Here is a 13,060-nt window from a genome sequence, read left to right on the forward strand (position 1 = left end):
GCTAAAAGACTTTGAAACAAATTTCATTATTAGTAATAACTGCACCAAAACTGTCACACAAAACTAGATGAAAATGTCTCATTTTTCCATTCTTAAAATGTGTATTTTAAGAAGTGTGGCATACTAACACAGGACATTTTTGTAAGATCAGTTTCAAGTTGTATAGTAACTTAAAGATTGGTCATAATTTCATGAAAATACTTCTTTTTGAATAGCAATAGTTTCATTTTTAGATACAATGCAATTTCAGAGTTAAAAAAAAAAAATTAAAATTCATAGATATTCAGCATCAATCACAAAGTGATCCAACATAATGGACATACAAATGTTCTTTTCTCTAAGACATCTGCTTATTCTCTACTAAGGTAAAATTTTCTACTTCTTATATTTCTCTCCTCTTTTCTATCTTTCTTTAAATGATACGGCAAATGATTTTCACTGCAAAGTCAAACCAGTAGAGTAATTTTGTAGAATAAGATGTAAAAATACAGCACAGATCACATAAATTAAGAACAAACTCTAAGTTCAACACAGAGAATTTTTAATTATTTTATTATTCTTAATTCAGATTTGCCATGTAAGAACTTACACAATAGAATCAGGCATTCAGTTCAGCTAGGCAGAAATGATTTTGGTTATGCTACTATTTCTTTCTATTTCCTTACATCCTGAACTAAAACTTGCTGTAGCAAATGAATATTTCTAGTGAGCTTTCAGACAGACCATAGGATGGCAAAGGAATATTTTCCTAATTGTTTTCCTAACTAGCTTTGGTATTGCTTTGAATTTTTCAGTCTTTCTGTTTGCCAAATATTCTTAAAGCTGGTCCAGCTGTACTGTCATTTGTATTTCAAATGTAGGAGGGAAGAAGCAATAGCACGGAAAATGTACATATACAACATTTCACCTATAAGGCAAAAACTATAAGAAAAAAAAAGCACATAAAACCTAGATCCTAGATCCTATGAGCATTCCTTGATAATGCATGAACTGTTCACTAAAATTGAAGAATTTACTGAGGAAAGCTGTAAATAACAATGAAGTACAACTCAATTGGTTGCTCTATTGTTCTTGCTAGAGCTCACTCTCTGAATTCTATGCCCAAACTAATGGGTAGGGGAAGTTAAAACATAAAAAACATACTCTCAGGTGGCAACGGGTCACGTCACAGCAAATGTTCCCTTTGACTTCCTTTCAAAAGTTTCAATAGAATGGAGTCATAATTTTTAGTAGATTTAAAGCTTGTTGTTTATGCAACAGACATTTTTAAGAACACAAAATTGACAGGATTTCTTGTACTTTGCCTTGAAGTACTGCTCCTAAAGATAACATAATGTTTTCTGCATCACCAGAAACTAGAAACTTGAATACATTCTTTACATCCTTCCATTTTCCTGAGAGCCTTTGCTGAAATGATTCTCCTGAATGTCTCTGAGCTGTTGTTTGACTCCTGATTATCACCTGACATATTACCCAGTATTAAGTATTGAGCTCAGAAACGGTCAGAAGTGAAAGTACTGTTAAATCTTCAAGGCATGAAAGTGTGAAACTGTTTTTTGGACAGTAGTGTTTAGGCCCAAATTCATTACACTAGTCCCTAGAAATGAAAATGTGCAAGAGCTAAGGCATCATAATATCTATATACTTATATGCCTATATTTTATTTTGATCTTCACTTTCCTTTTCCTTTGATAATATGGGCACATTTACAGAGATTGTAGAAGCCTTAATGAAGTAATTCTATTTCTTTTCACTGCAGTAAAGGAAGCCCTAATAATAGTCTATTATCTTTTACATTATTCCTGTTGTTCTTTTAGAAAATACTGTGCTATTCTGGGAAATGGCTGTTTTAATTTTTTTTTATTTCATTTATGAACTTAGACTTGCAAACCTTTTTTACTTCAGTATGCAGTAGTATATTAGTCATAAACAGTCAACAGGAAGAGTTCAAAAAACCATATATTATTTGATTCATGATAAAACATAAGCTATTTATAAAGGGACTAGTCAATAAATATTAAAGTTTATAGTTCTAGGGAAAAAAAAGCAGAAAGAAAATTACATTAGGTTAGGCTTCCATTTGAAGTGGTATAAATGAAAGCATAAGTCTCTGTAGAGAATATACAAATAGGACCAAATTCTGATTGTGGCACTTTTCCTGATAGTCCTATATCCAACTGCATTGATATAAAACACCAGGGGGCACATCTTAACAGAACATATGGCATATCCTGAGATGATGCAGCCTTTAATACATGTAGTTAAGCAACAATTAGGGAATTCAGTGTGATTAAACTACTTCCACTGTGAAGCTGGGAATATAGACAGGAAGACTTGGACTAACTGCATTTTACATTGTAGGATTTTGGAATCCCAAATGGCAGTTCAGAGCAGTGAACCTGCTGAACCCTTCAGTGGTCAGTCAGCAAATTCAGTGTATGGCTGAATGAAGACACTAATTAAAAAGTGCTGAGGAAAAGGACAAGATGCAAATTATGTTTCTTGAGCACTATATCAAGAACTGCAGAGAGGTGTTTCTTTTTGATTTTAATTTTCAAGTCTAAAAGTAGATCTATATTTTCTTAGAATTTTATTTTACAGATATCTTAATTGGCTATACATAGAAACATAATATTCAAGCAGTGAGAAAAGGATTGCAGAGAGGCAATTTATTTTAGAGAATTTAAAACTCCTCTTTGGCTAAAAAGATCCAACATTATAGGAGAAGGGAATACAAGTGACCTCATCGTTGATTAGTAACAGCTGTGTTAATTACCCAATACAACCTCACCCCGATGAGTCACAGCAATATACAACAAAGATAAGTGTGAAAAAAGGGAGAAGTTAGCTGGTTAGGGAGAATCATGAGGGAGGGAGAACCTTGAGGAAGAAGAAAGGAGAGGCTCTTGAAGGAGGGGCCAGGGGAGAGAGAATCACTACAGTGAGGTCAGTCTGGGTCTGCAGTTAGAGCCTGTTGTTGGAACCTGCAGTCACAGCCTAGCCAGGTAAAAGCCTGCAGTCAGAGTCTGCAAACTAATACCTGCAGTCACAGTTTAGCAGGAAATAACCAGCAGTCAGAAACCTACAGCAGGAGCTTGCTGCAGCTAGAGTCAGTGAATACCTGGAGTCAGGATGGCCAAGCTTTAAAGAGGAATAAAGCAGGACCCTTTTCATGCTGTGATAAGCAAGAAGTCTATGTCTTGACTCATTTCTACCCTCTAACAAGAGGGCTGCTGCAACACCACACCAACCAATTCTTGTAGAAATCAGGACAATAATCAAAATCACTCTGTTCAGTGAAATGGGTTCTTCGAGGTTAACTTTGCTTGCTCCAAGAACAAGTTAAGCATTTTTTCTAGTTGCTCTCCTAAATGTGTACTTCAAGGCACAGAGGTCATCCTTCAAACAAATGCTGAATCTATTAGGAAGAACCATGCAGGTGATGGAACACTGGAACAGATTGCTGAGGAAGGTTGTGGAGTGTTATACACTGAAGATACCCAAGAACTGTCTGGTCACAATCCTGTATAATGTATACTGGGAGGATCATGCCTGAGCAGGAAGGTTGGATGAAATGACCCACTGTGTTCTCTCCCAGCCTGAGCTAGCCTGTGGTTCTGTGATTCTGCATGATTACTCATAGCTAAAGCCCAGAGGGGGTAGAAAAATTAATCCTGGTCTTGAGAAGAACCAGAGAATCAATTGGTTTTTGCTCAGGGGTTGTTGACACACATCTGTGACAAGAAGGTTTGCAATGCCTCTGCTTCCTCTAAGCATTTGTCTGCTGAAAGTTGTAAATCTCACCAAGATGAGAGTTATATGATTGGGTGAGTTCTTAATTCAGATAAGCATCAAATTTTTAAAGGCACATATCTGGTTTGATGGCAGATATTTAGGAAGGAGGATTCCTCTCAACTCATTTACAAGTCAAAGGGAGGTATATATTATAAAAATAGAAATGGGTACCTGCAGAATATTATGAATTTGCTTCTTTTTTGTGTCTGGCTGGGAAGGATTTAACTTTCTCTATAGGTGCCCTCACAGTCCTGTGCTTTGTGGTTGTTGCTAAAACAGCTAAGATAACATACCAGACTTTTGGCTACTGCTGCACAGCATCAAGGATGTCTCTCCAACTTGCTAGCACCACCAAAGGCTAGTAGAGCAGAGTGGGCAGGTAGATTTAAGATATGGCTGTGGGGGAGGTCTGGTAGTAATTAGTTAACTCTGGGAGAGTTAACCCAGACTGACCAAAGGGATATCCCATCCCATATGATGTCATGCTCAGCAATAAAAAATAAGAGAAAGGCAGAGGAGGGGGACATTTGTTATTAAGGTGTTTGTCTTCCAAAAGCAGCTGCCATGTGTACTGTGACCCTACTTCCCAGGAACTGGCTGGACAGCATCATTTGAAGGCAAGCAGAGGATAATTTTATTTATTTTACTTCTTCATTCAACCTTTCCTTCTCTTCATTAAACTTCTTTTATCTACACTGAAGACTTTTTGATCTTGTTTTCTCCACCTGTCCTGCTGAAGTCAAGGTCAGTCCACTACAGTATCTTAAGGTGAGCTGAAACTTTTATATCCTATTTCTCTATATGAGAGGGAGTTAGGATGATATAGTCAGCTATAATATACGTATATTTCTATGATATTTCACCAGATTAATACTTCCTTTATAATTCAAAATATTTATAAAAGGTCATGAATACTTGAGCCTTCTTGCTTTCTTTCTTTCTTTTTTCTTTTTTTTTTTATTTTTTTAATGATAAGGGAAAAAAGCTAGGAAGAATCATCAATTTAACCATGAAAATGAAGTTATTGGATCATTAATTTTAAATTCTAGTTCTTACATCAAAAGATACTCTTGCTATTTGTATTAGGACAGCTCAAAGTATGTCTCATTGGGACTGATACTGTTTTTCAGTAACTGAGGCTGTCGCAATTCATGCAATTAAAAAATCCTCTTAGGAAAGAGTTAAGATGTACATGCTCCCAATATATTTTTCTATTCATCATTATGCAAGGCTTTTCTTTAAAAAGTTATTCTCTACAGAACACTAATGGATGTTGTCCACGTTTTTCCAAGTGATTTCTGCATGACAGGACTTCACTTACACTTATGTTTGCATGGCTACTTTTTTTCTCATCCAAGGTATTCTCAAACCAGAACAGTACCTATCACATTTCATTTCATGAAATAATAAAACAGCTTAGAAGAAAATTAAGAAAACATTTTTATGTTGAGGGATGTTTTTCAAGTAATACCATGGCTCTGATAAAATAGAGTTTGTTATACAAGAGTAAATATTAAGGGGTTTGAATGATAATCATATACATCCTTGTAAAGCCATTTTTATTGTATCCTTACATTTCTCTTTTTTTGTTGTTTTATTTTCATTTTGTTCTGTTCTGTAGGAGAATAAAGAAAACACCAATGTGTACCAGTTTTGGTTGGGATACAGTTATTTATTCTTAGCAGGTGCTGTGGTGCTACAGTCTGGATTTGTTCTGAAAAACATTGAGAGCACACTGATGTTCCACTCATTGCTGAGCAACACCTGCTCAGCCTCAGAGCTGTCTGTTTCCCACACAGCCTGGCCATTGAGGAGCCTGAAGGGGCTCAAGAAGTTGGGAGGGAGGACACAGCTGGGACAAATGATGTCCCTCCAAGGGGGACAGTCCCCCCATGGATGATCTAAATGGATCAAAGGAATATTGCATACCATACAGTGCTGTGCCCAGTAGTGAATGGTGGGGGAAGAAGGAAGGGAGGACATTCAGAGTGCTGGTGTTTGTTTTCCCAAGTAACCACTACACAACTGGCTTTCTTGGAGGTGGCTGAGCACTTGTCTGCCATGGGAAGCAGTGAATGAGTTCCTTGCTTTGCTTGTGGATCCAACTTTCGTTTTGCCTATTAAACTGTCTATATTTAAATATGGCTGATCTTTGCCATTCTCTACTCCATCTAAGGTTGTACGTTTGAGTCACTATCATGTTAATGCTTTAGGTTTGCTCTTTCACTTCATACGTTTTGTGTATTTGGGCCTAAACTCCTAAAACTGTCAATGTAGCTATAAGACTAGCTCTTCATTTCATATTCAGTGGAATTTATTTGCCTTAACTTGGTTGGTTTTAACCCATTTATTATTTGCTAGCAAATAGGGTTTGCTGTCTGCGTTGCCAGATAAAACACATGATTATTTTATAAAATAATCATGTCTTACTATAGCAGTAGGAAGAGGTCAGGCATTAAACACCTGAAGATTTCAAATTATACTGACATCAAGATTTAAGCACCTAAATTTCAACATTAAATTAGATTTAAACATTTAAATTACAAAAATTTTAAATTAATTGCAACAATTTGTATTTAGTTTCTTTTTCTGAAAAATAATAATTAGATGGTTCTTCCCACTGTTATCTCCAAGTAATAATTTGAATTGAAGAATAAATACATATGTATGAAGATATTCACCCTTGAGACCTTCGGAATTCAGCAATAAATAAATATTCATGGTATTGCTCTCTCTTTTCTAAAGGATGACACCAGAAGTTAAACACATTTATTTTTAATGGAATACATGCTCCTAATGACTCTAGTTCAAGAAATGGGACTTTCATGAGTACAGTTGTTACCCTTTAAGCTTCTAATTGCTCAAGGTTATGATGTGATAGCAATTATTTAGTAATTATCTTTCTTCCAGTACTCTATGCACTGCCATTGAAAAACTGCCTGTTTTCCTTGTTTTCATGAATGCAACACTTATTCAGGTAGAGGTTTGTGTGAAGCATTTTAATTGAAAATATATTTGCTTAGAAACAGGAAGTCACATAGCTGTGTTAACGATTAATTGTTTATTATATGTAATAAATTATAGCTCTTACATGTAAAAAAATGGAAATAACTTTGATGTAAATCCATGTTCATTTCTCATAATAATGTGATAGATCTTTTCATTGTTGAACAGTTTTAGACCATCTGTTCTTTAGAAACATTATTTGGCAGTACTCGGCCTTCTAAAGGTAATTTCAAAATGTGTTTGTTATTAAAGATTCTATTTAGCACTTTGGAAAAATATATAAATTCCAGTAGGTTTTAAAAGTTTAACGTTGTTGTCTCACATTCCTGCTTATATACTGAAAAGTACTGAAAAGTTGCTAATTACATACAAAACATTCCAAGACATAATTAAAACCAAGTTTTCTTCTCTTTAAATTTGAAGTACTTTAATGTTTTATAAATTAAATATTTATCAGAAGAACAGTATAAAAGCTCTTGTTTCTTGACTGCATTGTTTTCAATCCTGACCATTTCACAGATTGAACAACATGAAGGTTGTTCACTTTTACTCCTTTTTTTAGAATACTTTGTATTTCTCTCTATATAAGATGAGATAACAATACTTTAAAGTCTTAAATGTCTATGAAGTGCTTATGTGACACGGTAGTAGAGAATTATTACAAGTAAATTGGTTGCTAACTTATGATTCTCAAATGCTTTTCAAGTGCATTAAGACTCCCATCTTTTATTGAAAGACATTACATCAATGCTACTATCATATTCTGTAAAAATAAAAACACTTCCAAGCCCTTTGAAGAGAGCTGTGAAGGCAAAAGAAAAAGAACTACTCTGCCAAGGAAAAGCAACCTGCATTTATTCATTTGCAAAAATTTACAGGATTTTGTGTTGCATCTCTCATAAAAAGACTTACCAGAACTGTAAAGAAAGGTTTTGCAATTTGTTCAAACAAGTGGAAATACATTTTGCAAATACAATAAGTCAGTTAACGCTGATAAGATTGCAGAACCTGTCTGAAATAAGAACTCTGCTGTATTTTTGTATGTTTCTTGAATTTAGATTGTTTGTGGCTTCCCTTTTCCAGTTTTCTTTTTAAAAAAAGTCTGTGTACCTTTACATAATTGTTTTAGCATAGTACTTTCTTAAAGAAACTTAAACCTCTTGTCTTCTCTCAGCAGATAAATTGATTCAAGCTCAATTTCTTCTCTTTCTGCTGCATAGCATAAATGTATTAGCCTTTTGTTAATTATACTTTTCATGTAAGTTCTGGATTAGACCTGAAAAACTGAGTTGATGTTAACTTTCTAGATATTTTTGTTTACATTAAAATGTGCTTTAAATTATTAAAAATCAGTAGTAACGCAACCCCGGCAGATTGAAAGAGCAGAAAGGAACAAAATAAGACTGAGAGGATGAATACAATTATTGTTTTATGAGAAGTATTTCAGGTAATTCTTTTTTCTCCTTTTTAAATTTTAAAATGTATTTTGGATTTACTTTTATCTTAATATCATTGCACCTTATTTTTAAAATATCAAATATTGCTATTAGGTTATGTATTTATTTCTTTGTTTTATTTCTGTCAAAGTATTACAAAGTGCTTTCATGTTGTATCTCTTTTAGTCTATCTATTAAAACATTTTGAGTAACCAGTAGTCAGTGATTCTATGAAAGTAGAGGGTTATATCTTCAAACTCCAACAATCCTAATGTCTAGAATAAGATAATAAAATTAAATGTCAATAGTAGGACAGATTAAATATTTCTTAGAGATGATAAAACTGAGCAAAATAATATACTGTATTGAAAACAACAAGAATTGCAAGTTAGAATATTGCTTTGAAATCAAATTTTCAATACCTAATGTTGTTAGAGGAAAGTACACCACTCAGGATTTGACAGCCCAAGAGAGATGAGGCTCCACAGCCCCACATCCCAGCCACAAAGAGGTTGAAAATGTCCAGTAGATGCAAGCACATGAATCACACACACACATACAGAGGTATAGACACACTTACTTGCATACATGGGCAACAACCCTGATTTTCACACAGACGTATCACTGGTATGAAAATAAACAGCACTACTGGCCTCAGCCATTCAATCTCACCTTCCCTTCCAGTCACAGACTCTCCTCTGACTCACCTGCTGGCAACCTGGACTCCCATAAATGCACATTTATATGACAGACCCTTACTGGAAAACGGCTGAAAACAGAGAGACCTCACACCCTCATACACACAGGACCAAGAATTGTTACCCAGGTAAGAAATAAAAGGAAGTTTAGCAGGAACATGTGACAGATATCTCTGATCAGGCACAGGGCATAGTCAGACAAGCACATGAACCAGCTCCTCCCTTTCATTCCCTTAGCCTACCATTTCCTGCAATTATTAGTCCCCAAATCCTCTAACCCTCTCCATTTTTCTGTCATTGGTGCCTCTTCTGACTATCCCAAAATTAGTCTTGTGCAACCCCAAAATGCTCTTCCACTGTATCTTATTATGGTCCCCAGTGCCTGAGCAGCAACCCGCATCAGTCTGAATGGTGTTCTGAAGAATCTCTCCCCTTGACTCCTCCTGATGGATTTCACACTTGGATACTTAGGCTGAGGCTATTATGTTAGGTTTCCAGCTTCCCCTGTGCTTCTCTGGACTTGCGAAGATGGACCTTTGGTGAGCTGATGACCCCTGTGACAGGCCTGGGAAGAGCAAGGCAGAGTATGTTTGGGGCTCCTCATCTGCCATAGTCTCCCTGTGTTCTTTCATGGGTGAAGAAACAAGATTCTTTGACCATAAAATCTACCAGATACCTTTCTAGAAAGTTTAATTTTCAATTTTAATTTAAATAAATAAAAGAAATAATTTATTTTGACCAATTCTGGATATTAATAATTATTTTGGAATATTATACAGAAGTTGAATTTATTCTGAGGATTCCTTTGGGCACTTAAGTGAATGACAGCAGAGACAGTAATTAATAGGCAGTATGCCATCACTTTTGACAGTCTGAAGTGTGACTCAAACATTGCTAGAAGCCTCTAGGTCTGTGAGAAATAAATCACATCAAGTAAAAAGAAAAGCCAGTGTAGATAGCAGCCGTGGAAAAAATGTGTGCTGCGGCTTATTTCAATTAGAGTCACACAGATGAAAGTGAGAAAGGTTGCATTGATTGCAATTCAAAAAGATAGGGACTTAAACAACTTCAGTCTCCAGTGAAGCATTAAAAGATAACTGAAAAGCACATTTTCAAGAGAAACATTTGTGGTAGAACCACCATGGATTCAATTTAAGCACTTCAGCCTGTATTTCCAAAGTGGTAAAATGAATATAACCTTAAACAACTAAGCTGAATTAAAAAACTTCACAGGAAATATGTGGGTTGACGGAGATTGATCTGATAGGTGAAGGATGCCTATAGCTCTGTTTTGGTGTGCTCATTGGGAGATAATTACATCAGAAGTGGATCCTGAGAAACGGTTTTGGTCTGATGCATTTTGTAGACCTATAACACCAGTAATATTTTATGTTATGGAGCCACATTTGAGAAAGTATTGATGTCAATGGAAAAAAGTAAGTTAGAAAAATAGTTGGGATCAAAATGTTAGTACCACTCAAGGACATTTTATGATTGTGAACAGAAAGCACTATTTTTTTAAATTTAATTAATAAGATACTTATGTGCTAGAAGTCATGATAATGAACAGACTTCAACTCACACTTTGTTCTGTTCTGTTTATAAAATAAGTGCACATGAAACAAATCCCATTGAGTGCTATGCCTCTAGCAAGCCAAGGCTTGCTTGCTTCTTCCTATGGCTTGATTACCTATTCCTAGCTACTTATTGAAGAAAGCCTTTAAAACCTGAGAGCTTCTTTTCCTTTAGGGAAGAAAAGAAAAAAAAGATAACGTCAAAGAAAGAAGGAAGACATCTTTCCAAAGGCATCACAAATGCAAAACATGTTAAGAAGGTCTGAGAATATGTATAAATTTACATGGAACCTGTTGAAGAAAAATGACAGCATGAAATTTTTGTGAGACAATATTACATTTTAGTCATAACCCAATCTGATCTGACATTTATATATATATATATATATATATATATATATATAAGGTAATTCTCCTTAAACATGTAGATAATGTCATTAACCTAGAAAGAAATAGATCTTACTTATAATCAATCACCTTAGTCCAGTACTGATCTCACCCATCAGGTCTGACCCCTTGAGCACACACACTGGCCAGCATGGGAAAGCTGTAGACATGGAGCTGCATTTGAAAACAGACAGTGGGATTGACTGTGCCATTCCTGGTCTTTATCTTTAAGGAGTGTGTTCAGAACATGTTTAGATTTTCTAAAGAATGCTATCTAGGAGTCAAATCACAAAGTTGCTGGATCTGCATTTCCATTTGTCAGTCATACCTTTCAGCTGAGACTGGTGACTGGCCAGGTTAGTTCTTTAATCTATTTCAAATAAAATCAGATTAATTTCAACTACCAGAGAAATGTCTTGCAACTCTATTTGAGAGAATACAAACTAGTATTATACATATGTCTTGTAGGGCAAGCATCAGGTAGAGTAAGATATTAAAGGAAAATATTCTCCTTTAATATTCCAATTATCCTAACTCATTTGTCTAGTGGTTTAGGTGCTTACCAAAGAGAAATGTAATCTTTGGCATGTGTATTTCATTCAGTATCTATCAAGAATGAAAAATTAACAAACAAAAAATTGGTAGAACAATTCTAGTGTGTTTAAGAATATTCCAGGAAAACAGGCTTCTTTGTCCAAGTGAATATCCTGAACATATGTTTGAAGAGTTACACTCTCACTTTCTTTCCAAGGACTACTTTTTTTATCTTTGCCACAGGCGTGAATCCTAATCACTTGGATGGGAGAAAGTGAGGTTCTTTGTACTGTCGTATTTAAATGAGTGAGCTGCAGACTAATAGTTAAAGTATGGTGCTAAGGGGAGCCTGGAGATGTGAAAATATTTGGCAGGATTTTTTTGGGTTTTGGGGGGCTGTTTTTTTTTTTGTTTTTTTTTTGGTTTTTTGGGGTTTTTTTGTTAATGAATTCTCTAATCTCTGACTTCATAAAAGAAATAAATATTACTAGTTCTTTGTTTAGTTTCTTTGTTGAAAAAATGGAAAATCCTTCCTTTGAAAAAGAAAACAAAATTTTAAATGAGGATAAAGTACAAACTGGCCAGATTTATGAGTTTTTAACTAGATTTAGCAGGGGGTAGAGGATGGAGTTTTGAGTAACAAAGACCCAGGACCTCCTGAAATTCTAGGAATCAACAGGGGAAAATTATTGTGCAGTGCTTGAAAGGAATTAGGGCATGTTCCTCCCAGAAGATGACAAATGATACCCAACTCTATATCAATGCATGGCTAACAACCATGTTAGGAGTTGGTAGCCACTGTCCATCTAGAAAAATGATCTATCTGCTATCAATGAAAAAGTGCTGGAATGAATTGGGGTACTGAAACACTGCAGTGAGCAGCTATAAACCATTCACAACAGACAGGGAAGGAAGGAAAGGCAGTGGGATTTTTTTCTTTGTAGAAAAATGGACTGACTTCAGAGAGTAGTCTTTCAAAATCTGTAATGAACAGGTTGAGAGATTGCAGGTGAAAATTAGCGTCCAAGACAACAAAAAACCCCTCAGATTTGGTGTTAGCTTCAGGCCACCCAGCAAACGGAGTCTGATAGATGAAGAGGTCCTTACTTCAGTTACACAGAGAACAAAACAATTACATTACCTTTTCTTTTTTCTTTGTGTTACCAAGAAGCACACTGTCAATACCTGTCAATATAGAACTAAACATATGGTCTTGAAGATACATGAAAGGTGTAAATCTAAGAACTAAATATCTGGTGTTGAAAACATCAGCAACTGTTCCTAGACATGCCATTCTTCCTAAGTATATGCAGAGTTTTGGTAGAAATAAGACAGAAAACTGAAAAGATTTAAAGTCTTTTGTGGTTTAAATGTAAGTAAATTATACACAGGACATTACCATTTTTTGGGTTTTGGAACAAAAGTGAAATTTTAATGGAAAAACAAATTAATACTTATTCTTTTCTTTAAATGTAGCTATCTGTAATATTTTTTTTCCAGAACTGACAAGAGTTTAATTAATAATATTATGGCAAAGCAGAATAACTATACCTGACAGACAGCAGCAGATGATCTACCTAGAATCTAGTTCTCTTGCTTTCAATAGCAAAATGGCAGGAAATTACTAAAT

The 13,060-nt window shown here is 35.1% G+C and overlaps 2 long non-coding RNA genes across 2 annotated transcripts in view; both read left to right on the forward strand.

Annotated features, from left to right (window-relative positions):
- The window catches only part of LOC136357838 (uncharacterized), a 314,577-nt gene that overhangs the window by 166,469 nt on the left and 135,048 nt on the right, over positions 1 to 13,060 (forward strand). The gene's annotated exons all lie outside the window — the stretch shown is intronic.
- LOC136374374 (uncharacterized) lies at positions 2,929 to 4,557 on the forward strand. Its single transcript, XR_010745895.1, has 3 exons — positions 2,929 to 3,005; positions 3,718 to 3,827; positions 4,386 to 4,557. It is a non-coding gene; the product is annotated as an uncharacterized lncRNA (long non-coding RNA).

Source organism: Sylvia atricapilla, chromosome 2 (assembly GCF_009819655.1).
Source record: "Sylvia atricapilla isolate bSylAtr1 chromosome 2, bSylAtr1.pri, whole genome shotgun sequence".
Lineage (NCBI taxonomy): Eukaryota > Metazoa > Chordata > Aves > Passeriformes > Sylviidae > Sylvia > Sylvia atricapilla.